Source organism: Chionomys nivalis, chromosome 1 (assembly GCF_950005125.1).
Source record: "Chionomys nivalis chromosome 1, mChiNiv1.1, whole genome shotgun sequence".
NCBI lineage: Eukaryota > Metazoa > Chordata > Mammalia > Rodentia > Cricetidae > Chionomys > Chionomys nivalis.
The window spans coordinates 118,868,328-118,895,782 of NC_080086.1; the positions used below are offsets into that span (position 1 = coordinate 118,868,328).

General features: G+C 42.3%; 1 protein-coding gene across 3 annotated transcripts in view; it reads right to left on the reverse strand.

The window, feature by feature from the left end:
• Nucleotides 1-26,880, reverse strand: part of Socs5 (suppressor of cytokine signaling 5) — a 39,014-nt gene extending 12,134 nt beyond the window's left edge. The window contains exon 1 of one of the 3 annotated variants that reach the window (XM_057772201.1): nt 26,734-26,880. The gene's annotated coding sequence lies outside the window, so the exon portion shown is untranslated. Of the gene's footprint in view, nt 1-22,728; nt 22,790-26,179; nt 26,615-26,733 lie in introns of those variants that run through there. The other 2 variants (XM_057772193.1, XM_057772210.1) reach the window with 2 other exon arrangements.
• Nucleotides 26,881-27,455: the final 575 nt, after the last annotated feature.

Sequence of the window (27,455 nt, forward strand, 5' to 3'; positions counted from 1 at the left end):
ATTAAATAGTACAAAGTCTTAACCATCACAGCAAGACAGCCCTTTGGAGTAAGTGAATAGAACCGCTGGGGAGGCGATAGTCAGAATTTTGTCCTGAAGAAGGGATGAAGAGGAATGAATTAGGACAGAGAGAAGGATATGTAAATGTTCTGAACATGAACAACTGCTGAAGTGAGAACGGCTGAGAGAAGAGGCCGAGAAGTAGGTTTTGTAATCCACTCTACAAGAACACAAGACTATGCTGGTAGTACACTGGAGAAAAACACAGAGGTCTAAACAGGAGCTGAGAGGTGGTGGTACACACCTTTAATCTTAGCACTTAGGAGGCAAAGGCAGGTAGAGTTCTATGAGTTCAAGACCAGCCTGGTCTACAGAACTAGTTCTGGGACAGTCAGGACTACACAGAGAAATCTCTTCTCAAACCCCAAATTAGACAAACAAAAAGCTCAATTAAGAACAGAGAAAGAGAGATGTTCACAAATCAAATCTACAGGGACCTAGGATGCAGAATGAAGTGGGAGATGTCAAAACAACTTGGGCAGATTTCTAGCTTGCACAAATGGGTGATAAGATGCTTTTTCAGAGAAAGGACAAGTAAGACAGAATAGCTTCAGCAAGTTAGGGCTTGGAGAAAGATAATAAATTCAACTTTTGAAATGCTGTAAATGAGATTATTAGACAACCATGTAAGTGAACTCATCAGTCCATACAACATATATTTATATAAAAGAATATTATAGGAAGGAGATGTTTTCTGTCAGTATACAAAAATCTCCAAAATAGATTAAGAACAGATTAATACCTACATTATGAATAAATTTATCTTTCAAATAGTCTCTAAAATGTATTGTTTAAACATACACATGTAACAAAAGTATAAAAATTAAGAGCATGTTAGCAAAGTCAGGACAACAGCTGCCTACTGGGAGAGAATACTGAGAATTAAGAGTCACCTGGGAGGTTTCTAGAGCACTGGGTAAGCTTCCCTTTCTTAGGCAGGGGAAGGGGCTCATGTTTCTTTCTTATTAACTATTCTTTGGATAGCCCTTAAAATTTATACATTTTCCTTATATATTATGTAATAATTTAAAAATTACATAGTGTGCCGGGCAGTGGTGGCGCACGCCTTTAATCCCAGCACTCGGGAGGCAGAGGCAGGCGGATCTCTGTGAGTTCGAGACCAGCCTGGTCTACAAGAGCTAGTTCCAGGACAGGCTCCAAAACCACAGAGAAACCCTGTCTCGAAAAACCAAAAAAAAAAAAAAAAATTACATAGTGTAATGATTACGCATGAGCGGGATCTTGGTGCAGGTGGGTCCAAACTGATGGGGGGAGAGTCTTCTGTTGTGTGTTAATTTCATTGGTTAAATAAAGAGACTGCCTTGGCCCTTTTGATAGGACAGCAGCTTAGATAGGCGGAGTAGACAGAACAGAATGCTGGGAGAAAGAAGCCGAGTCAGTCAGTCGCCATGATTCTCCGACCCCAGACAGAAGTAAGCTAGAATCCTTCCTGGTAAGCCAGCTCGTGGTGCTACACAGAATATTAGAAATGGGTTAGATCAATATGTAAGAGCTAGCCAATATGAGGCTGGAACTAATGGGCCAGGCAGTGTTCAAAAGAATACAGTTTCCGTGTGATTATTTCGGGTAAAGCTAGCCGGGTGGCGGGACACAGCCCGCCACTCCATCAACACCAAACCAAGGAGGACACGCCATGCAGACAAAGCTTAAATGGAGAGTTTTATTGAGATAAAGGGAGTGAGGGAAGGGGATAGAGGTTGAGAGAGAGAAAGAGATGGAAAGAGAGAGAGGCAGAGACCTGCTTGCCTCTTCAGAATAATAAGAGGGGAAGAGAGAGCAGGAATGGGCAGAGCTTGTCTCTTAGGAGGGCCTTTTGCACTGTGTACAGACTACATAGTGACTTAGCAGCCACAGGACGACCCTGGGCTGGCTAGGGCACTTCCTAAGTGCAACCTGCCAGATGGCAGGCCACTATAATGCCTGAAATCCTAATTCTTAGGTAATATTTTTTTAAAAACAATAACACAACCAGATATCAACTAAGAACTAGACCAGTCTGGGCTAGATAAATAGCAAGAACTTGTCTCAAAGCAAACTATTTGGAAAATAGTATATTGATATTTTGCTACACTTTTCTATATGACCAGCTAAATGATATCAAAATGCTCTTTTAAACTTGGTAATTATCCCTCACATAGCTTCTCCAAACACAGTGATGTGGGGTTGAAATAAGGCAGCTAAATCAGGTGGGGGATAAAGTTCTTGCTGTGTGCCATGAAGACTTGGGTTCAGGTCCCCTAGGGCCCCCACACACACTAGTGCAGTGGTGTGTGCCTACAGCCTCAGAGCTGAAAGACAGAGACAGGCACATTTGGGGGAGGGGATCAGTAGCCATCTAGTCTAGCAAAATGGTGAGCTCCAGGTCCAGCAAGAGACCCTGTCTCAAAGAAAACTGTGGGGAGTAAGAGCAGACACCTGACGTGGACTTCTGGCCCCACACTTGTACGTTCTACCATTAAAATGTGTCAAAGGCAGCAAACGCCCACTTCAAAGGAAACTCCTGTCCTATGAATCAATATTCTCACAAAATGAATCCAGACTAAACAGTGTTATTTAGAGCCCTACTATGGATGGTCTTGATTTTTTTTTTTCTGGTAATGCTGGGGCAGGATGTTGGACCCAGGCCTTGTACACAGTAGAAAAGTATTCTTCAGTGAGATCATTCCCAGCCGTGAACGTTCTGGTTTCTATTCTCTACTATAAATGTGTTTGCTACCACACGCCCAGCTTAAAGAAATGATAGCTAAGACGTTCTTGTATTTCTCTATGCAGGTCGAGGGAGGGAGGGAGGGAGGGAGGGAGGGAGGGAGGGAGGGAGGGAGGGAGGGAAAGAGAGAGAGACAGAGACAGAGAGAGACTGACTGACGGAGACCTAGTGTTACATAATAATACCCCTCAGCTACACAGGAAGACAATTTAAGGTCTTTTTTTTTCTAATTTAAAAAATAGATAATTTTACATTTTTCATTTCTTAAATTTTATCTCCTAATTCTAACTTGCAGTGTCATGTGGTAGGAAGCTCTAGGCCCCCCTACCTCAAACCCTATTCTTAGGTCAAACAAGCACTTTGATTCTTGACTCAGGCAACAGAATAAAAAAGGTGCAGGCTAGAAATGGTTAAGCACTGAGGGCTGGGGAGGAGTCTAAGTGCCTTTGCTATAAGGAGGCTGAGATCTCCATCAGGGTCTGATGTGAAGATTAGGACCCACATACATAAAGACTGTGCTCCCAGAGGACACATAGCAGAGGCTGGCCATGCTACAACACTGCCTTGTGTCTTCAGGGTTTTCTTTTCCTTTTTAAAAACCAATTTTCCTTTGCTTCTTCTGGGTCACACCACAAACATAAGCATCTTCCTAAGTCTAATATCTGCCAGACTGAGATTTCTATTCATCATTCAAGCGCCTACATTACTTCCCAGGGAAGGGGCTGAGACTGCAGTGTCCCTAGCAGCGGGAGCTACAGCTCAGCTACAGCGTAACTAGGGACGGCTAATCTGTACAGTCCTGGACAAAGTCCAGCAGCATAATCCCTACTCCTTTGAGTTTTAAAATTCCTTTTTAGTCTATAAAATGCTGCTACAGTTTAAAGTGTATTCTACAATACTGTGCATTTAGAAAACCATAAAATCCTAACTTCATTCTCTATGGAGAAGTCTCTTGTGTGATGTACTAACAAACATACCAGTCTCCCTGGCAGATTCTAGGCTCTAACGCAAATCACACATGTTTTAGATTTAGCTGGACCCAGTGTCACAGTCAAGCATTCATTAGCTGTGTGAGATGTCTCAACTTTGCCATCTAAAAATAGGAACAATTACCACCTCTCTTATGAGGATAACATGATATAAGGCAAATACAGCTTGGGGGTTCTAACGTGGCAGCGTCTGATGCACAACCAATGCAAGAGGAGATGGCTGTGTTAATAATAGAAGCAAAAGGCAAGGCTGCTGCATATCCAGGAGATTACTGGTGAGGTACTCTTGCCTTTGTTTCTATCTGCAGGGAGGAAGCAGGCGGTTTCACTGAGCACTAGATCTGGGTGTGATCAGTAGTACCATCAGTCCTGCCTGCTATAAGGTCATTCAGCCCAGGGCACAAGACACCAAGGCCACCTCACATCTCATTTTACACCAAAGGGCAGCTAAGCAAGCAAGCATATGAACAAAGCAAGTAACTTTCCGTAGAAGAATTCAGGGAATATCTTAAGCCCAGAAAAGTGCCTAATCTGGGAAACTGTTTCACAGCGAGTTCACTGAGCCCTTTCTGCTAACTCACAAAGAAACACTGTGGAATAAGTGGGCTCCAACTGTTTCCTTCCTTCATAATGCCAGTGACCCAAAGTGTCAAGAGAATCACCTAAAAACTCAAGAGCTTCTGAGGACACATTCCCTTTTCCTTTTCCCGTAAAACTGCTTAGGATACATTTACCACTCATTCACATAGTTAAGGACAACACTCTTCTGGCCCAAATTTAATTCTAAAGAGAAATAACGAGCTTCAAGTCATTTGACAGCTTGCAATAAATCAAAGGAAGAAACCACTTGGGTTTTTTCTTTTTACCTATTTACAGGTGATCTAGCTGCTCTCCCATATAAGAAAAAAGTAAATGTAAATACCTTCAACTAGGTCTATTCTTCAAGGAGCTGACTGAGAAAGGTATTGGAAAGGCTAAAAGCCTTAATATGATTTTCTTAGTAAGTGTAGAGAAATATACTAGCTAAAATTACAGATATAAATCCCAAGTCAAATATCTTACTTTACTTTATCCATTACCATATAACAATTTTATTCTGAAACAGGACAATCTAAAACCTTTAGTCTGTTAACAGAATCAAAATAAAACCTGACCCATCCAATGCTGAGAAGTAACCGAAAATCACTGCTTGTCAAGACTATGTAGACCTTGCTATGTAGATGAGGCTGGCCTCAAATCACAGAGGCCCACAAGTCTCTGCCTCCATGTGCTGGGCCAGTTTTCAATCACATTTGATGACAAAGGTTTTTCTAAAGACCAGCCATTTCTTTGAGCTCTTTAAGGTTAAATGTGTATGCTTACAGTTGTTCCTAACGATTTCTGACAAATCTTTGTCGTTTGTTTAAGTGTTTCCCTCTTTAGCCTTGGGCTGTAGTTTCTGGACCTAAGTTCAGAAAGACTCTTTGTGACATGTGCCAGAATTCTAATGTATTTTGTAAATATGTAAAGGAATAATGAAGAAAATAAAAATTACCTATTATTCCACCCCAACAAAACAAATGTTTGGGGTAAAGCAGATAGAAGCAGCTACTGTGTTTGGGTTATCTGGTAAATCCATAATACAGGGCATTTCTCCATTTTTGTTAAATAACATCACACACTCTAGTAAACAACAAGGTCAACTTTCCAGTTATACACTTGGACCTATGGAGATGAACTATTCCCTAAGTGTTATTCCCCAACCATATGTTAGCAACCACAAAGACATTCATCAGTTTAAAAAATTCCTATTACCTTGACAGAGTTAGTTAAAAGACTAGCTAATCAAATGTGAGATATTTTTATGAGAGGGCAGAATAGAAGAAGAAACTAGAACGAGGGAGGCTTGCAGTAAGCACACGCATGCAGGCAGACAGTTACTATAAAGAAGATCAGAACTTACCAAGCTTCTCCTTTTCAAAGTTTTCTACTACCAGCAGAAGCCTAAATGGAAGTCCTCAGTCTAAATTTCTCTTCCTTTCTCCTATCGCCTGAAACTTCTAAAATATTTAGAACTTTTGACCAATTACAGTAAATATCCAAATACTGGTTTGTCAACCACTCACCATCCTTCCTGAAGTAGAAAGGGACAAGTTTTCTCAAAACCCAAGCAGGAACTGTTGTTAGGAATGGTGAGAACTAAAAGGATTAGAATAACAGGTAAATCTGCCACTTAAAAAAAGTGATAACAAGCTGAGCACGGCGGTACACCCCTGCACTTCCAGCACTCAAGAGGCCAAGGCATCAATCACATCAACTGCTACAAGGCAAGAGCTTGCTTAAAAAATTTAAATGTTAGACTCATACTTGTAATCGTCAGAGATGGAAGGCATCTCAAAGTGATGGGAAACCTACTGAGCCAAAATGCATTAGAAAGAAATCAAAAGAAAATGAGGACCAGAAAATCTAGCAAAGCTGGGACTGTTGTCTGACGCCTGTAATTCTGCACTCCAGAGGTTGAGGACCAATTTTATCCTACTGCCGTGATAAACAACATGACCAAGGCCACTCTTAACAGAGTTAGTTTGGGCTGACACTGCGGGGAAACAGCCCACTGTGGCAGGTAATCCTGGAAGCCCGCCTCGAGTGACACGTTCCCTCCAGCAAGGCCCCTTCTCCTTCACCTCCCAAGCAGTGCCGTCCACCAGGAACCAGGTGACACTGGGGACATCTCACACAAACCACTGATAGAGACTTAAGACTTCTGCCCTGAGCAGAACTAAAAGGTAGTAGAGTAGTACAAACATTTCAACAGACGACAAAGAGTTAAAAAACTTTACTCATTACAGGGAAAACCCCGGAAAAATCTGTGTAGAAAAAAAATCACAAATCAGATGTATACTTGATAAATATGAAATAAGGTCATTAGATATGAATTTATTAAAGATGTCAATTAAATAGAACTATTAAGTTATAATAATGAGAATTTAAATCCACATAACATTTTGTATCGTATATTAGAACTTCAAACTATGCATAACTTTTTTACTTGCTGATTCACAAACATATATTTATCTAAGAAACTAATCAGATAAGGATTTAAGATTTATAGACAAAAGCCATTTGCCACAGCGTACCAGCCAAGGGCTCCAATGTGTGTAATAGGTTCTGTTGTGAGGTGCTTTCTTGGACTGGAATGCCTGCTTCAGGATCATCAATTATCCTGGAAATGTTCATGATATTAAAAGAAAATTAAGAATTGTGCATCTAAGCTGATTTTAGTACCAAAAGCACCTATACACAAACATTTAAAAGTCATTATTGTGCACGTGAGCACAGTATGATGTGTGTGCAGGCCAAGGAACACGAATGTGGTGGTCATAGGACAACTTTGGTAGTTGGCCCTTTTTCCTCCAGAGCCTGGACTGATGAATCAACCTAGTCCCGAGGCTTGGGCAACAGCACTTGTACTGCACGAACTACCTCCCTGCCCACAAATCTATTTAACAAAACTTAGAAAGGCTGAAGGGATGGCTCAGCAGTTAAGAGCTCTTGCTGTTTGTGCAGGACCCAGATTCATTTCCCAGCACCCATTTCGCAACTCACAAGGATCTGTAAGCCTAGTTCTAGGGGATCGGATGCCTTCTGACCTCCAGGCACCAGGAATACACGTGCTATACATACAAACATGTAGGTAAAACAGTTATGTACATGAAATAAAAATAAATTTAAAATATCTTTAGACAAGGAACACCACTGTGAAGATCTCTGCAGTTACTGATTACTATAATTTTATTTTTTCTTTCAAAAATATCTAAACATTTGATTCAATGTTTATTAATTTTTAAGTTGAAAAAGTACTATTTAAAACAAGTAGATCTTTGGAAATATCAACCTTATAAATCCACAATTACTGTAAAATACAGAATAAATAAAAAGAAGTATAAAAACTTTTCAAAGAAAAGGTAGGAACAGAGAAATTAAAGAGACTAACAAGGGGTGAGAGGCATAGGACAATTAATGGAAAAAGTAATGAAGATTCGAAGTTGCAGCAATGGAGCTGCGATGTTAGCTTAAGTCTCAAATAGCCCCAGGGTTTAGTGTTGAGTTACAGTGAATTGGCAAATAGGATATATGCTTCTAAAGAGGCCAGTACCGAATTGTATTCCCTTGTATACAGATGAGACGCCGGAGAATATGGACAGCAAGGACAGCCCAGGGGCTAAATGACAAGTCCAAGACCCTGCCCCAAATAAAACAAGCAGAAGGATCTCATTCTCCTGGACATTTTATCTACATCTTGTATACTCTAAGATGCTATTCTGAACAACACAAATTTTGTCCCCATTCTACATATCACTAGTTATGTGAAGAAATCAGAATTCCACTCCTTTATTTAGATGTAGGAAAGAAAACTTCAGTTTTCTGGGAATGATGAACTTCATTTAATAAAATTCATCTAGTTCCTTAAATTAACAGGGGACACCCCCATTTGTGTGCCTGTTTGTGTACGTGTGTGCACATGGAGACCAGACACTGGTCTTCCTCAGTTACTCTCTGCCTTACCTTTTTAAAGATCTCACATTGAACCTGGAGCTCAATGACTTAGAATGGCTGCCAGCAAGCCTTGCAAATCCTGTCTCTGCCTTCCCAGTACCTGGATCACAGGTACAAGTTCCTACACCCTGGTTTTCCTTTTCCTTAATATGGTGCTAGGGATTCAGACTCAAGTCCTCACACCTGTACACAAATGACTTGCTCAATTTACCTGACTGAGCAATCTACCCAGACTCCCAAATTTAAAATTTAAGAGTTTTACCAATGTCTCCCTGCCCCCCCCCCCCCCCCCCCCGGCTAAAACCATCTGCTCCAGTATTTACAGTGTGAGTGTTTGAAGGCTAAGTCTTACCTCCTTGAGTAAGCTAGGTGTGTATGGGAAAGGCATTTCTAGGTCACACTCAGTCACTCTTCAGTCCACCAGTAACATATGGTGTTCCTCATTGTACATCAAGTTCACAGTGTCTAAATTAACAATCCCACAGTTTGTAAAAACGTTCTTTTCCTCCACTCAATACCATCTATATGGCCTTATTCAACAGCCCTTTCTCGCCAATGTCTGTCTCTCAAACAGACCTTTCTCTCCCCATTTTCACAGCCAGTAACCTTATGGAATCTTTAATTTTCCTCTCTCTCTCTCTCTCTCTCTCTCTCTCTCTCTCCCCTCTCTCTCTCTCTCTCTCTCTCTCTCTCTCTCTCTCTCTCTCTCTCTCTCTCTCTCTCTTGTTTTTATTGAGACAGGGTTTCTTTGTGTAGCTTTGGAGCCTGTCCTGGACTGGCTGGCCTTCAACTCACAAGAGATCCGTCTGCCTCTGCCTCCTGAGAGCACTGAGAGCAGGGATTAAAAACATGCACCACCACCACCTGGCTAGCTTGTGAAATCTTTAGAGGTCTACTTCCCTAGACTTCCCTATCATCTGAGTGGCGGGTTTTCCCAGCCTCTTGCAGCACAGACCCACCTGGAGCCCAATAGTCCCTACCGCCACCCACGATGCTCATTTCACAAAAAAACTAACTTCTTATTCCCCACCTGCCCTTCACTATTCAATTCATTTTCATATCCACATCATGTTCTGGTGTCTCTGCTGATTTTTCAAAAAGAATTTACATTATTACAATTCATTATTGTCTTTTCAGAGCATTTCAGAGGTATCAAATTCTTCTCCACAGGAAAAAAAATTCCAAAGTGGAAGGACAGTCATAACTTAAAACACCTGGGTGAGACATTGAACTTTACAGCAAGTTTTAAATGGAAAAGACAAAAAGGGCATCAGAGCCAAACACTTGGGCTATGGTCTTAGCTCAGGCTCCCGATTACAGCTCTGGGTTGCTAAAGCCTCTAGAGGATGCCTCTGCCTCACTTTATCTGGACAGACTCATTAGCAAGAGAAACCCATGGCTCTTTGTACTATGTGCCTACTAGAAAGAGGTCCTGAAACAGAATCTTCTGGGCATGAGGCAAACCACTGATGATCAAATTTTCAATAATTACTGTCAGTAATCTTCCATCTGAAAGCAAAGGAATAAAGTTAATTTCATTTTCTTACCTGCTGGAAAAATTATTCTCTTTAAAGCCAGAGAAATTTCCATAAGACAAAACCATTAAGCTGTGGCTGCCTTTTCCTTCTCAGTGTCTACTCCTGGTAAACACAATTCCCAATGACCAGGGAAGTATGGATTGCATCCTGTATCTTCATGACATAATCCATCAAGCTCTTAGAACCTGTCTTGTGAAATGCCCTGCTGGGTTCCCCATTTCACCCTGTATTCACCTTTCGGATGGGACCCTGGGTAACTATCATCACAATTTCAATGTTATCTTCCTTTATACTTCAGAAAGTGTAACTGGAAAACCCAGTAAAAACTTCCAGCAAAGAAGTTCTTAATGTACATGATGGTTTTATCTCCATGGTCCTTAGCTTCATTGTACTTTAAATATTTTCTTTTGAAAAGGTATCCTAAGTAGAAGGCTTACGTTTGGAGGTAACAAACATCACCAATTCTTTAAAACAAACATTCTTGACAAATACTAATAGAGCTTTTCTGAAAGTAAAACAATCTGTACAAAGCAGTACCACTAGAGAGAATAGTCACAAAAATCAAGCAGTATTAGCATTCTGTAACAGACAGTTTGTCAGCAATATCTGTAATAAAAGACAAAGCTAGAACAGATTTAAGTTTTAGGCTGAACCTCCTCAGTAGAAGAAAACAATCTTCTTTCAAAAACGCACAATTTCATGTATGTAAACAATGTCTTGATCATATCTACATTTCAACTCCCTACCTCCTACTTCCCCTGGGCACATGACACATCCTTCAGCAAACAAATAATCTTAACAATTACTAAACAGCAGCTAAATGCAAAGCACTACATTCATGACTTTACCCGATTTAGTTCTCACGACTATCTTCCGAGACAGGGGGCTAATGACACAGGCTGGTAGTCCAAGCAACTAGGGAAGATGAGGTAAGACGATCACAAGTTCAAGGCCTGCCTGGACAACAAAATGAGTTCAAGAACAGCCTAAGTAGTTTAAGAGAGAGCCTGTCTCAAAGTAAGTAAAACAAGGGCTGGGAAGAGCTGGTGATACGGTATTTTACACCTTGGTGCTAAGGAGACAAACTCAATCCCAGAACCATAAAACCAAATAAAAATCTACACAGCAGCTGCTTCTGATGAGAAAATTGAGGGGCAAGATACTAGACAACTTGCCTACAACTGCATAGCTCTTCACAAAGTCTACCAATAAATAAAGGAAACCGAACCACTGTCTCCAACCCTGAAGACAACAAGAACAGGTGTGAGGGCTGGCAGACACAGCTGATACGAAAGGTGCAGCTACTAGACCATCGCTTTGACACTGTGCAATCTTAATAAAAAACTGAGAAATAAGCTGTCTCCTATATTAGTCTTCTCTAAGTTTGCTTAAGCCAAAATCTCCTCCCCATCCACAATGAGCTTCTGGATCTGCAGGTGCTAAAAACAATCCATTCTAGAGCATTCACATTGAAGTCATTTCTGATCCAGTGGATGAAGGTGCCACCCTAGAGTCTAGGTCATCAGCTACATTCATTTGTTTGATTTGTGTCTGGTTTTGTTTTTTTTTTTAAAGGAATCTTTTCTTTTTTAACTTTATTTTATGTGCATTGGTGTGAAGGTGTCAGATCCCCTGGAACTGGATCTTCAGACAGTTGTGAGCTGCCATGTGGGTGCTGTGAATTGAACTCGGGTCCTCAGGAAGAACAGTCAGTTCTCTTAACCACTGAGCCACCTCTCCAGCCCCGTGGTTTTGGTTTTTTGAGACAGGGTTTCTCTGTAGCTTTGGAGCCTGTCCTGGAACTAGCTCTTCTAGATCTGCCTGCCTCTGCCTCCCGAGTGCTGGGATTAAAGATGTGCACCCGGCTTCTCATCAACTACATTGTTTCATCTCTCAATATTAAATATTCTCCATTCTAAGATGGTCTATGCATAGCAAATATATATAAATGACTTTCTGAAGCATCTCCAGGCCATGTGCCCGAGGCGCTGGGGACAGACTTGGGGTCCTCTACTTAGAGGATGAAGGTGAACTGCAGCTCATTGAGAAAGAAGGGCGTGCCAGAGTGCAGGGCCCTAGGCAAAATCTCCAGCACCAGAAAACAAAACAGAGAAACTGAAAGGAAAATGAGGGAGTCTCAGAGCAGAGTGAATGCAAGTCCAGGGTCAGCCTAGGCTTTGCTAATTAACAAAAGAAAAAAATTAGAACTACACTTCCATTCCCAGGGACTGGAGTAAATGGGACTGGCCAGACCTCCTTCATAACAAATTTAAGTTTAGGCCCTATATAGGGCCCCAAATTATGACGGCACAATTTAGGCTTTTCTGACTTTACAATGTCAAAAAAAAAAAAGTCTCCCATTCAGCAGAATCTATACTTGCAAATTTGGTCTTTTCTTGGGTTAGCAACACTCAGGGACATTCTCCCCATGTCAAAAGTGAAGGCAAGAGATCTGGAATTATGAGTTCTGGAAGAGTCTTCCTGGTGGTGACAGAACAAAAGGACACTGTGGAGGCTAGAACAGATGACAGAAACAATCCCTGAAAGGAGAACAAGGACTCAGGTAGGCCTAGGCAGCCACAGCTTATCGCCTGTGGGCTTAGGACTGCAGCAGCTGATTTCCTGGAATCTCAATACAAGAGGGAACCAGAAGGCCAGGGGGCCTGACCTGAGTGAGATGCCAAAGCTCAAGCAGAGGTTTGTGGTACCCAGGAGAAAGTATGCAGGGCAGATCACAAGAGGAGACTCTGAAAAGACTGCAGAAACAGGGATTAGAAAGTAAAAATATTACAGATTTCTTAAAAATACTTCCACAGAAAATATACAAAATAATTAAACAAACATATATATAATATATATTATGGGTTATATATATAATACATACATATATATATATATATATATATATATATATATATACCGTTGCTACAGAGGACCCAGAACTCTAACATAAAAGAAAATACTAATAAAATGAAAGACACCATCATGAACAGGCAAGCCACAGACTGAGCCACAGAAAAGGCTAAAATTTAGTAAATAGACAACTAGCTGTTTTGAACAAAGGAAAATATATGCATGACAGAGTACTCAATTATCAATAATTGCCACAAAGGTAAAGTTCAAACCACAAGAGCTACCCCCACTAGACCACAGTGGGGACGAACAATGTAAACAATTCTCAGACTGCCTGCTAATGAGAGGGTATGTCAGTCAGTTTTATGTCCCTGTAACAACTAGCCCAGGGAAAACACCTTAAGATAGTAGTTCTTAACCTGTGGATCATCACCTCTTAAGACTATCTGAAAACACAGATATTTACATTATGATTCATAATGGTGAAAAAATTTAGTTATGAAGTAGCAACAAGATAATTTTATGGTTGGGGATCACTACAACACGAGGAACTGTATTAAAGGTTCGAAGTATTATGAAGGATGAGAACCACTGCCTTAGGGAGATCCATTTGTTGGCTTTTTTGGGGGGGGGCACATAGCTCCCAAATAAATCACACATGGAGTCTTACTCTTTCTTATGAATGCCCAGCCTTGGCTTGGCTTCTTTCTAGCCAGCTTTGCTTAACTTAAATTGTCCCACCCACCTTTGCCTCTGGGGCTTTTCCTTTTCTTACTTCTGTATCTTACTCTCACTCTTACTCCATGGCTGAATGGACCCTTCTAGCTGCTCCTTCAAATCAATCAATTTCTCTCTCTCTCACTCAGTCCCTCCCTCCCTCCCTCCCTCCCTCCCTCCCTCCCTCCCTCCCTCCCTCCCTCCCTCCATGGCTGAATGGACCCTTCTAGCTGCTCCTTCAAATCTCTCTTCCTCCCTCCCTCCCTACCCCCTCCCTCCCTCCCTCCCCTAGATTTCTCCTATTTATTCTCTTCTCTCTGCCTGCCAGTCCCACCGATCCTTGACCCTTTCTCCTGTCTCCTGTCTTGCTTTTGGCCAGTCAGTTCTTTATTAAAACAATCAGGTGTTTTATACAGACAAAGTAACAAAGTGTCACAGAGTAAACCAAATACAACATAAAAGAATGCAACACATCTTCGCATTATTAAACAAATGTTCCATAGCATAAACAAATGTAACACATCTTAAAATAATATTCCACAACATACAATTATTTTAGATTATGGTTTCATCCCACCACGGCCAGGAGGACATGGCAAAGCAGTACATACAGCTAATGTCATCAGAAGGCACCTGACAGAGACCCCCATTCTCCTCTTTTAACATCCAGAAGCTAGAGGATAGTGATGCCCACACTCAGGGTGGATCAACCGTAAACAGTTCTCCTGGTAGATGAACCTCCTCATCCCTGGGGGCTTTCTTGATCCAATCAGGCTGATAGGTTAACCACCACAGACTGCAAAATGGTAAAGCCACCTCAGAAGCTGTCTATCTCAACAGTTCCACTTCTAGGATTCCCTGAGGAGAAACAGGAACTCTGCCTGTAAGAAGATACAGTCTACAAGCTCACTGCAGATTGTTATTCACCACCGTCAACAGCTGGGAACAGCCCTTTCACAACAAATCACACAGTATCATTCTAGCTTGCAGCTGGAAGAAAAACAAAGAACTACCATCATGTATAACACAGGAGAACCTCAAAACACCACCTAAAAGTGCACGCTACCATCACGTGTAACACAGAACCTCAAAAAATCACACGAGTGCACTCTACCATCACGTGTAACACAGGAGAACCTCAAAACATCACCCAAGAGTGCACGCTACTATACTTCTTTAACACAAATTCTACGGCGGACAAACTTAATCTTTTTTCTGTGTATACTTGGTGTGAGCACTGTGCACGGTGACATGTGTGAAGGCAGATATTGATCAGGCACCATCCTCTATTGCTTTCCAGACCTGAAGCTTGCTCTTTTCTGGGACCCACCTGTGGGGTTACAGTCACATACAGTCACACTTGGCTTTTACACACAGGTTAGTGACCCAAATTCAGGTCCTCACCCTTGTTTAGCAAGATCGTTATGCCAAGCTACTCTACACAGCCTTCAAAATCATCTTATAGTGTGTGTGTGGGAGATTAAAACATTGACTGAAGGGAGGGAAAAAAGAGAAAACAAAATCTGAAGGAGCACAGGGATCCTTTGAACTGATGGGAACTGTGAATTACATGATCTATAAATAGTCAAAAGTATAGAGCTGAAGGTGGACTATGGTGGCTCAGGCCTGTAATGCCAGGGTGGAAGGTGGAGATAAGGGATCAAAGCCCGCCTGATATATGAGACAGGTTAAAAAACAAAAAAGTATACCAGGCATGTTTTTATTTTACTGCATGTATATTGTTCTTCTGGTTCTTCTCATGCCTTTTTTTTTTTTTTAAACAGGAAAACAATGACCAAAATCTGTGATTCTGTCTTCTTCGTGCCTGCCCACCCTTTAGAACGGTTCTTTCCAAACTCTGGACTGACGACCGTGTGTATCAAGATCACCGGCCCTCGTCTAACTTACCAAACCAGAATTTCAAAACCCACAATACTCTCAAGTGCAGGGGCTTTTAAGAACCAATGTTACAGTGATGCATAATAACAGGATGAAGAGAACACATGGGATTTAGATTGTACACAGACAATCGGTGCTGTCTAGACTCCAGACAGGCATCACAAACAGAAAAAATATAACCGCTATTTTAGTGCTAAACTGCTTTTTGCTACATTATCTTCTCTGTTCACGTTCAGTTTTCTACTAAATTGCTCCTGGGAGCCGCAACTCCAAATTTTAGTTTTCAGTCATTGACCTATTCTAATTTCTCACTAACCCCAATTCAAACTGCTTTAGTTTGGATTAAGAATGCCCCCCAGGGGCAGGTGGTTTTATCCCCGCAGAGGCTGAGGCAGGTGAGTTTAAGACTAGCCTGGTCTACAGAGCTAGTTCCAGGACAGCTAGAGCTGTTACACTGAGATATGCCATCTTGAAAAACCAAAAAGAATGTTCCCCAGTCGGGAACATGGCAGGAAAACCCACAGAAACTACTAGCCTTGCTCATGGAACTTGAGAGTCTGTCTGATAAGGGGAGCAGAGGCTGTCTGTCCCCGGTGCTTTGATGGGCTCTTGGGAACCTAATCCTCATGCCTTGTCCAATCTGAATATTAGCGGCGGCGGCGAGGGGAGGGGTGCGTTTGGCTTTACGGCAGCTTGATATGCCATGTTTTAGCTGAAGCCCACGGGAGGCTTGCTCCTTTCTGGGAACTTCTGGGCGATTATGAAGGAAGAATGGACTGGAGGGAGGGGGGTGAAGGAAGGGGGCAGGGAGTGGAAGGCTGTGGTCAGGTGTTAAGGACCTAATCTCCAGGTTGCATTATTAGGATGTAGCAGAAGCTTCAGAGGCAGGTATGGGGAAGGTCCTTAGATGTCGCCAAGGGCTTGCCCTCAAGGGGAATTGTGAGATCTGATCTCTTTTTTGCTTTCTGGTCAAAAGATGGGCAGTTTTACTCTGCCACTTACTTCCACATGATGTGTGATATCTCTACAAGCTCGACACAATGAGGCCATCAATCACAGACGAGACTTTCCAAAACCATGAGCCAAAGAAACCTTTCGTCTTTATAACAAAATAATTTAGGTCCTGTGTTACAATGACAGAAAGCTGTCCTTCATCGTGAATCTCCTCTAATTCCTGACTTTTCCCCTCCTTAGTGCTCTTTCTTGGCACCGTGTCCCCCTCATCAGTGTCATTCCTTTCACTGCAGACTTGTCTACTTCCTTTAAGGCCAAACCTAAGTTCCTCTTCTCCATTAAACTCAATCACCACCAGACTGTGCACTTCCTCTCAGCGCCTGAAGCCCTTGCTTCTGACAGATGTGCTCATTTCACTGAAGCCAGGCATCTCCATCTTCCTGACTCATCAACTCCGTACCCTGGAGAACCCTCCACTGGGGGGGAGCTGCAAACTCCCAGCACTCTCCAAGGTCCCCCTCTCAGGGCCTTAAGCATTAAAAGGCTGCAGGGTGAGCTCCAGAGGAAGAGGAAAATGCTGGCTCAGCGATACTCTGTTCTAGAGTTGAAAAAGCCTTCAAGCTTCCTCCACGTCTGCTGGGAGGACCAACAGCCCAAGGCAACAAAGACCCTGCACAGGAGCAGATTTATGGCCAGTGGCATTTTAATTCCCAGCACTTGAGAGGCAGAGGCGGGAGGGTCTCTGTGATTTTGAGGTCAGGCTGGTTTGCATAATGAGTTCTAGGACAGCCAGGACTATAGAGAATAAGACTTTTGAGTGGCGGTAACAGGTAAATATTTTTAAATGTTTATATTTTTGTTTCCATGACTTTTTATTCTGAATGCATTATCATTAAGAAACTATGGTTATTTGCCATAGTTCATGATTTTCAACAATAAACTACATGCCTCCCAATTGTATATACACCATGATCAGGCTTTGATCTAGACGTGATGTCAACTGACGTCTCAATTGTGTCCTTACTTAACTGTCTATACTCAAGCCCAGCATTGCCCTCTCTGGAGTGTATGTATGGAACTCTACTCTGTCCTCAACTTCTACCACCTTCAGAACCAACCCAAGGCCAGGGACTGAATTTCTTGCATTTCCATTCTACCACAAACTCCTTGATTCAGACTCCTTTGTATAGACTCCTTATTTAAATGGCATCCGTGATCATGATCTCCCGGTGAGGAGCCAGACAGGAAAGTCTCATTTACTCACTCGTCTTGCCATAGAAAATAAGTACTTAGTAAGGTCTCCAATCTTCTTCCCTCCAGACTATTCTTTTTATTATCTCTATGACCACTTTTCTGAAATGTTGAACAGTACTACTTCTCTATGTATACAGCCAAATAAAAATTCAAACCACTCTAATATGACACCGAAGACTCGTCATCTGTTCCCACTCTACCTTGGATCTATTCTAACTTCTTCATTTTTTTATACTCATTCAGAAAACTCAAACTTTACCCTCCTTTAAGCATACTATGCCCTTTCATTTTTAATAATACAGAATAAACAGTAACCCAGCCCAGCTTATTTTATTCTTATGAGCTCCCTTACAGTATTTAAAGCCACTAGATAACCCTGTGCAGAAATGAGTGAAGAAACAATCAGACAATTCAGCTAACTTTCAATTAGCTATTTTCACAGCCATAGTAACATCTGCATAAACTAAAAAGAAAAGTGGAAAAAATATGCTTCAACTATATGCTTTCTTTCTTACAGCAACGACAAACTCTGTTACATTGTTAACTTACAGATTTATGACTTTCAAAGCACACTTAATTCAAACTTGTTCATATTTGTCTCCTGGACTGGGGGGCTTTTTTGTATTTTTTTAAAGATGTATTTACTTATTTTGTTTACAGTGTTCTGTCCGCATGTATACCTGCAGGCCAGAAGAGGGCACCAGATTTCATTACAGATGACTGTGAGCCACCATGCGGTTGCTGGGAATTGAACTCAGGACCTCTGGAAGAGCAGTCAGTGCTCTTAACCACTGAGCCATCTCTCCAGCCACGGCTTTTTTGTTTTGCTTTGTTTTTCAAGACAGGGTTTCTCTACGTAGCGCTGATTATCCTAGAACTTGCTCTGTAGATCAGGCTGGCCTTAAACTCAGAGATCCACCTGCCTCTGCCTCCCAAGTGCTGGAATTAAAGGTGTGCGCCACCACCGCCTGAACTTTTCCTCCCCTTCCCTAGTGTGTTTTCTACTTGTTTCTCCTGCCTGTCTTTCCTTCACAAGAGCATCACTGCTTCTTTATGCACCATTCTTATGTGCACAACACTTAAAATTTACAAATATTTTCATATATACTTGGTTACTATAAAATCACTTTGACATGTAACAGTATAGATGTGTATATATAAATAACCATGTAGAGGACTGGAGAGATGGCTCAGGTTAGGTTAAAAGGACTGACTGCTCTTCTTAAGGATTCAGGCTCAATTCACAGCAACCACATGGCAGGTGACAACTGTCTATAACTTAAAGATCTAACACCCTCACACAGACCTACACGCAGGCAAAACACCAATGCACATAAAATTAAAATGAACAAATTATATTAAAAACCATGTATAGTGACAGCTGTCTTTGTACTTTCTTGTGTTTTATCTTAGCTCTGAGACCATTCTGAGCTCCGTGATTCATCTAACAAAGCTGTAATCCCCTTGCGTCCATCACCACCTGCCCTGCCCAAGTCTTCTTTAGTCCAGGATAACTTCGGCCTGCCCCAATGCGACCCAGTGCATTTCCTACTAAACAACATTTCAAAATTAAAGTCAACCAAATAAATATTTTAGGGGTGGCCAAAACCAACCTTCCAATTTTAAAGGGCAAATCTTCACAGCAAAACATACCTAGTTTTTCTTGAAAATCATTTTTCCTTTTTTAAAGACATTTTTTAAATTTAATTTTTTTATTTTATGTGTATATTTTTATTTGTGTGTTTTGCCTGCATGTTTGTCTGTTTGCGCACTATATATGTCCATGGTACTGAAGAAACCCAGAAGAGAGCATCAGATTCCCTAGGATTGGGGTTATAAATGGTTTATGACCTGTACTAGAAATCGATCCTGGGTCCTCTGGAAGAGCAGCCACTGAGCCTAACCACTGGGCCATCTCTCCAGCCCACTTTTCTGTCTGTTCAAAATTTTGTTATGGCTATGTAGCTCTTAGGCTGGAGTCAAACCTGTGCTCTTGCCTCAGACTTTGAATGTTAGGATTATAGGCCTGTCTTTCCATGCTCCTAAAGCCCCAAAAGTCAGGGGTCTGAGGCAGGAAGATCTTGAGTTCAAGGTCACACTAGGCTACAGAGATTCAGGGACAGCTTGAAGCTAGAGTTACACACACATACACACACGAGAGAGAGAGAGAGAGAGAGAGAGAGAGAGAGAGAGAGAGAGAGAGAGAGAGAGAGAGAGAATATATATAATTTAAATACGACTTACAAATTCTCTCAAGGTACTTACATATACTCCTTACGCAAGGAGTTAAAAGTACTTCATAAGCCCTAAATTAAACTATTAAGAGATGTTTTTAATATCCTAAGATATATGCAGGATTAATGATCAAAAGACTAGAGCCCTGTTCCCAAATCCACCACTTAATAGCTGTCTTGGGAAAGTCACTAAATGTCCTTGAGTTAATTTATCTGTATAAATTGGATAATGCCACCTACCTTTCAGAATTGTTAGCAACTGAAGTGAAAGAACAGCTGTAAAATAACAGCTAAAAAATGGCGACCTTTTGATAATTACTATTATGTACAATACTGTTGTTATTTTCAGAACCATGCCCAACAACTCTCAATATATCGGACTTCCTGGTCCAACAGCAACCATAATAAATGCCTTCAAGGAAGCCATCTATATAACTTTTGGATCCCCTTCCTGGGTCACAAGTCAGGTCCTATAAATAGAATCTGGAGTATCTTCCTCCATATGTATTATCTCTATGCTTCATGAAAACTCACCACGGGATGCTCCTCAAACTCCTCCTTGCTGGCTTGGTCTAACTACCTGGCACCAGCTACACATCTGGCAACTTTCACTACAGTCTTTTCAATCACTTAAACGTGTAAAATGAAACGTCCTTGTGCTGATCAAAGTGAAGCACAAGAGTCAGACTATAGCCGTGTGCAAACATGAGATGCTCTAGGTAATGTTTAGATATCCTTTAGATCAGTTTCCTAGGGGATCAGCTCCCAGGATCCCCCCCCATAGAGAATGCACAGATGCTCAAGTACACTTATTCAAAATGGCGCAATATTTGCATATAATCTATATACATCTTTCCATTTCCTTATTTTTTTTCTTTTTTCTTTTTTAAAGGTAGGGTTTCACATAGCTTAGGCTGGCTTTGACTTTCATATAACTGAGGATGACCTTGAACTTGTTATCTTCTTTCTTCTGCCAGGTTTAAAGATGTACCTACCACACCCTGGGGTTCCACCACTTTGTGTGCATGCTAAGCAAGCACTCTACAAACTGGCTGCAGGCTTGGCTGCTCTATAATACTAATAAAGGTAAAAGCAATGTGAATCGCTGTTATACTGTATTGTTGGAGGAAATGACAGGAAAAGAGTCCATACATATTCATTACAAATATGCTTTCTCCCATAATATTTTCAGTGCAAGGTTGAATCTAAGGAGGATGAAGAACCTGGGACTGAGAAGGGCAAACTACACTTACAAGACAATACAGCAGAGAAGGGCCAAGTGACTGATGTTTACATAGTATCCTAAAGTACAGTAACAAAGAGGCTTGGGGAGGTGGTAGCAACAAGTCCAGGGAGGCTGCAGCAGAACAATGCAGTTAATAACAGGTTGTGTTGCAAGGCAGATAAAGACTCCAAGGAAGGTGCTGAATGGGTGACAGCCTGTGGCAATCTGTCTGAGAGAGGTGTAGTCCTCTAATCTCTCTTCCATTGATAGGATCTTTCCTAGATCCTCCCTTAATTTAAGGAGATAAGAGAGGCTCATAGAAGACTCCTTTGCATCACTGTTTACTAGTGTAGATTTCTTTTATAGATGAAATTTCTTCTACAAAAAGACAGCTCTTTAAAACTATCCCAGTGTCGACAGTTTTCTAAATATGCCAAAGAAGTATATTTTAGGGTGGCATATTTTGGTTCTCCACAGTGTTAAAACGCATATATGAACGTGTGGAAATGGAACAGTGTCATTATGGTCTCTGAAATAATTTATCTGAATTGTTCACCTACAGATCAAGGCAGGCAACTAATGTTCACTTAAAATTTACTCAGCATTACCATGTGCAAACAATCTAGACTCATTACCCTTCCAAGATCACCTCTGCTCTATCCAAATTCAAAGGCGCCTTTTCTCCTGAAAACTAAGCCAGCTGGCCAATGCAAATGAAGAGTTTATCATGTTTTATACTGTCCCTCGTATTCTCAAACATCCATACCGAGGATAAGACAGCATTCTGTTCCACTCAGCCCATGGACCCTGAACCACAGACCATTGTTTAATATTTGCTAGCACACATACTCTCTTCAATCCAAAATAAAAAAAACTGATCTAATGTCTATTATACCTTAATGATAGTATTTTTGATGACTTCTAAAATTATATTTAACTAAATAATGTATTCACATAATTAGAATATGTGAAGATATAACAAACCCAAAGAGAACCTGTATTGTTTCTACAGATTCCAAAAATATATCATGAATCCAACAAGTGTTCTATACACCATGATAACATCATTTTGTTTATAATAATCAAAAGTTTGGGAGCTGGTCAATTTTCAAACATTAAAATTCTATAAAAGTGAAAGACAACTATAACCCTAACAATTTTTGATGGTTCTAGGTGACTCTCAGGTAACTTAGTGATTCTGAGCCTGCTAATAATAGATAATAATTGTCACCATCTGAACAGAACATGTTAAACCACAAGGTCATAATACTAGCTGGGCCTGAGACATAGCAAATTAAAAGAACTCTATATCTTGAAGTTGGAATTACACAAATTTATCACTAAAACCTAGCAGTTTAATGAGAAAAGCTACAAAAACAATTCAATTGATAAGGCCAGTGAGATGCTCAAGAGTGACTGGCGCTTGTGGAGCCAGGACTGCCCACTTGAGCTCCACTCCCAGGACTTACACAGTAGAAGAATGACTCCTGCGAGCTGTCCTCTAAGCACATGTCAGCCAAGGCATGCACTTGCTTATATACACAGTGCAGTAAATAAGTAAAATGTTGATGAGAAATTAACTTATAGAAAATAGAATTCGATGATTTTTATCATGATTCCATTAGCACAAAATAGTTGCAATCAACAATGGACCTTATAAACTTGATGTCCTTATCTAAACTCACTTAGAAAGCTCTAGGACTCAGAATTTCTTCAGAATACCTGCAAAGCAGCAAAATACCTTTCCATTCTAGAATAATGAAACTGGAATGAGGGTTTCTCGGAGAAAGAGAATTTTCTTCCCAGACCCAATGTTTGGTACTAGGGCCTATAAAAAAAAAAAAAAAAAGCATTAAACAGATAAGCAAGAGGAAGAGGAACGACACACAAATTTATAATTTGCATGCATGGGTGCCACACAAAAGATGAAGGTCAAAAAACCGGCCAGAACCGAGTAACTAACTGGTGGAGTGCTGACCTGGTGTGCTTGAGGCTCAGGATGGATTCTCAGTCAGCACTGGGGATTGGAGGTGGGGCAGGCTTACAATTTTGAATGACAGAAAGAAACGGGCTTGAGAAACTAGGGGTGAGGGTAATAGGTTATGGGAAGGTGAATAAAGGAGATGCATTTCAGAAGAGAGACTGTCTCATACAGGCAAAAGTATCTCAATAAGAGCCTCAAAAAACCATGTGGCATCCTCAGAGTATGTGACACTGTGGTAATCTGGGAGAAGGTGGATGGATCACCCATTCTCTCCTAAAAACAGCTAAGGCAGATAAAAGAGCCTTCAGGAGGCTGAATAAGTGTTTATTTCCCTAAAAGATTTTCTTTCCAGATAGATACATTTCTCCCACACACTAGGACAGCTTTTCAGAGCTACTCTTTGCATGAACGACCACTCAGAAGACCCACGTGGAAACATGCCAGAAGAGCACACTTTGGGGGAGCACTATTTAAATGTCCCCCCACCATTCAGAAAAATGTACACATCAACTCTAACTTGATATGTAGATCCAGTTAATGTCCATGATAAGCAGAGACAGAACAAAAAACATAAGCATGCCATTTCCTCCAAATGCCCATTAAGGCAAATAATTCTTTGTATATTTATCTAGGATTTAAAAAGAAAAAACAAAGTCTGGAAGAATGTAATAATAGCAAGGGAAAAAGAAAGAGCACACATCCTAATTAAACCTAATGAAACACAGAAACTAATGCCTAATATTTATTGTGCCCTTTCTATGTGCTATGTACATAGAATCCTCACCAATATGCGGTAAGATAGGTACTTCCTTTTTCTTTTCTTTGAAATGGGATTTTACCATGCAGCCTTGGCTGGCCCTTAACCAGCACTTACCCTGCCCCCTGCCCCTACCTCCCAAATGCTATGATTATTGATTACTAGTGTACCACACCCATCAGGGCAGCTTCACTTAAGTGGCTGAAATACAACTCCTGTCTCTGTTACAACTATAGCATAAATTATGTTTTCACAATTATGTAATTCTACTTCCTTTTAAAGAAACTAAAATCCACTTTAACATAAGAAAAACATAACACTTAGAAAATAATTTTCATGCAATTCACTTAAAAATACAAAACCCTTTAGAATTCTGAAAGTCTCAACTAATTTTAGCACAAAAATAGAACATTAGTTTAATCTAAGATGCTCATTTAATATTTTAGTCTAGATGACAGTTCTGTCCCGAAAGGAAACAATTAGCATTTTCACTAATAAAGCAGCACGTTTTTAACTTTTAAATAAAAGCTTACGCAGTTTTGCATTACGTATAAAGCCTTCAAAGTTTTCTATCGTTATAAAGGAACAATATCACAAATAAGCCAAAAATTATTTATAGTTGGCACTAGAAGGCTTTAGAAATAAACAATACAGATGTGATAAAGTAGGAAAATAACTGAACACTCCAGAGTCAGGCCCACCAATCCTAGCTCCGATAGCAACTAGCAATTTAGTCCCTTCAAATGCTCTGGGCCTTGGTTTCCTAATCTACAAAATAATCATCTCCACCTTCTCCTCTTCCAGCTCTGAAAGAAATGACTCACCAGAATCTCTTCCCCAAGCCTCTCATTCTCATTTTGTGTAAGTTATTACCATTACTTCACAGCCAGTAAACTTGCTTGAGGTCCACACTCCTAGGAAACTGCCCACTCCAAACAAGGTGAAAAGGAAAAGAAAGCCTCCCTTCCCCACTAAGGGTTTGCCACAGATGGTTCGCGAGGTGAATGATGTAGAAGCCATTATAATGTCAAAAGGTGTTAGGTTTCAATATTTTAAGCTGCTGTTTTGTATGCCAGTACATTCTCCCTAAGGACAAATAGTAAAATTCAAGGACAATAGGAGAAAAATATATAATTATTCATTACTTAAGTACTTAGGAGGTCAATTAAAAGCATTAGCACCTTTTTGCAGAAATGTTTGAATTAGCTGGCAAGATCTGCTCCAGAATTTTTTCCCTAAATTTTAAGTACTCTCTAATCAAATGAGTTTTCATATTGTAAACCACAGACAATTAAACAAATGTATGAAATGAGTAATATATAGATGTGACGTAAAAAAAGACTAAAGACTAACCATGCTCACTCCTTTCAATGGAAATGAAAATGGTAATATGCCTGCAGGACAGCTCCAAAGGTGAACTCTGGACAACAGCCATTGCCTCATGTTTGTGTCTCGCTTCCGTTTCTAAGCCAGTCTCAAAATCGGACCATGAATACGAGACAATATATTAAGATTAAAGTACGCATCCGACCGCGATTCCCAGCTATTAGAGCACTCTTTCTAATACCAGCATCTTTCCTATTTCAATACTGAAAGAAAAACCATTTTAAAACTTCTATAGAACATGTAGCTCAATTTTACACGGCCTTGTAAAGAAGCAGGAAAAAGCAAGCATGATTTATTAGTCTTCTAGGATAAACGTCAGAAAATCACAATAGTACAGTCCAGCCTAATGTTAACTTTGAAAGAAGCAAGCCTCCAGTGTGGATGGAGAAGCTGCTACAAACATTTAAATGTGTAGTTTTAAGAATGTCCAGGAAAACTGCTAAGTCCCCAAACCCATCAAGTACATACAATCAATTGAAAATAAAGGATCACCGACAAATTCCAACAGCAAGCCACCTTTTGCTTGGAACGCCAAAATGTCAAAACCTCGTGACTGATTTTCTCAAGCCTTCAAAATTCAGAACCAAACCAAGAGGTACTTACGCTGTTTCTTAGCATCCTTCTGTCAATGCAACTCCCTCTCCACAAAGTCAGTCCGCTTCAGCTACTCGGATGCCCAAACCCAGCACCAAAGAATCATTTATTAAGAGTCCAAGGACTTGAAGCGGGGTCTTCCTTAAGACCACCTCCGCATCCTGTACTAACCACCCCAGGTTAACCCCCAGGAGATGCTCCAGTCTTTCCCCGCATCCACGCTCCCCGGCTTCTTCTTTCGTCTCCCGGTAGACCTTTTACCGTCGACCTTGAGGACCCTCAGGTCGGAGCTCTGGAGCTCCAGGTGAACTAGCTGGTTCCCTCTTCCCTTGCATTGGGTATCCGACGACCTCCCCCACGCAGTCCCCGAGACCCCGATGACGAATGCCCTCCAACCAGCCCCAGATGACCCCTTCTTCCCCTTCCTTCTTGCCCTGACCCCAAACGAAAAGCAATTCCTCCGAAACGTACCGAGAGCCTACTGCGCGCAAGCTCCCACTACGCGCGGTCCCGTGCGCAGGGGCTCAATGCCCCGGCTTGTCTTCCTCTTCCCGGTCGCTCCATCCCGGCCCAAGGGCCGTGCCGCCTCGCCGAGGTGCGGAGGCGCCCGCCCGAGGAGGACTGCGCCGGGCGCGGGGACCCGGGCAAGGAGAGGCTGCCACTTGCGGGCGCTGGGCGACCGCGGGGGACACTCGGCTGCCGGGGCACGCGGGGCGGCCTCATCCAGGGCACCTGCGGCCAGGCAGGACGAGCCGGGGCAGCGCAGTCAGCGACAGGGCGAGTCCGAGCGCTCGCCGAGTCCCGTCCTCCGCTCCTGCCCGACCCGCCGGCGCAACCTCGCTTCCTCCGGACGGAGCCCGGGGACCCCAGCTCGGCCGGATGCCCCCACCAGCCCCCACCCCTTCCCGGCCGCCTCCCCCTCGTCACCCTCTCCCCTCCCCCCCGCCCCCCAACCCCCCACCGGAATGGAAAATACCTCCCGGGGCGGGGGGGGCGGGGCCACGCCTCTCTGAAGGGCAGCCTACCGTGACCAATGGCAGGCGGGGCTCTGGAGGGGCGGGATTCCCGTCGGCCAATCCAGAGGCGGGTAGGTGAAGGCCCGAGGAGGGAGGCTGGGAGCGAGAGAGGGGAGGCCGGCGAGTCAAGGAGGTCCGGCCGCGCGGGTGCGTGCTGTGCGCGGCTGCCATTTTGGAGTAGGGCAGCTGCGACAGCGGCCGGGTTCGGCCGAAAAGGGAGGAGCCAGTCAGGTGGGAGAGAGGCTGTCACGTGGGCGAGGTGGGCGGAGTAAAGCCGGCTAGGGCTCGAGGGGAGGGGGCGCGGCCGGCGAGTCTAGGAGGCTGGCGGGGGGTCACGTGGCCGCGGCGAGCGCTTGCGGTGGGCGCGAGGGTGGAAGGTCAACCTGAGGTGCGGGTGGGAAGTAGCTTTGTTCGTTTGGACTCCGTTAGAGAGACTGAGAGGAAATTGCTGAATGGAGGTGACGAGTGCCGGGTAGGAAAATGTGAATGAGTCTCCCCAACTCCCTCCAGCATGGAGCCATCCAAATCACTGAATTCCAATATTCACGGGAAACCGGGCACCTCAATGAATCCAACTCTTCCTTCCAGCCTCTCAGCTGCCACGAAGATGACTCATACCCGGGGGGAGGGGTGTTGTAGCTCCCTCTTTTTGCCTGAACTCTATGCGAATCGCCCCCGCTATCGAAATGGCTGCGAGGACAGAGAAAGTGTATCTGGGTGATTGTGATGCC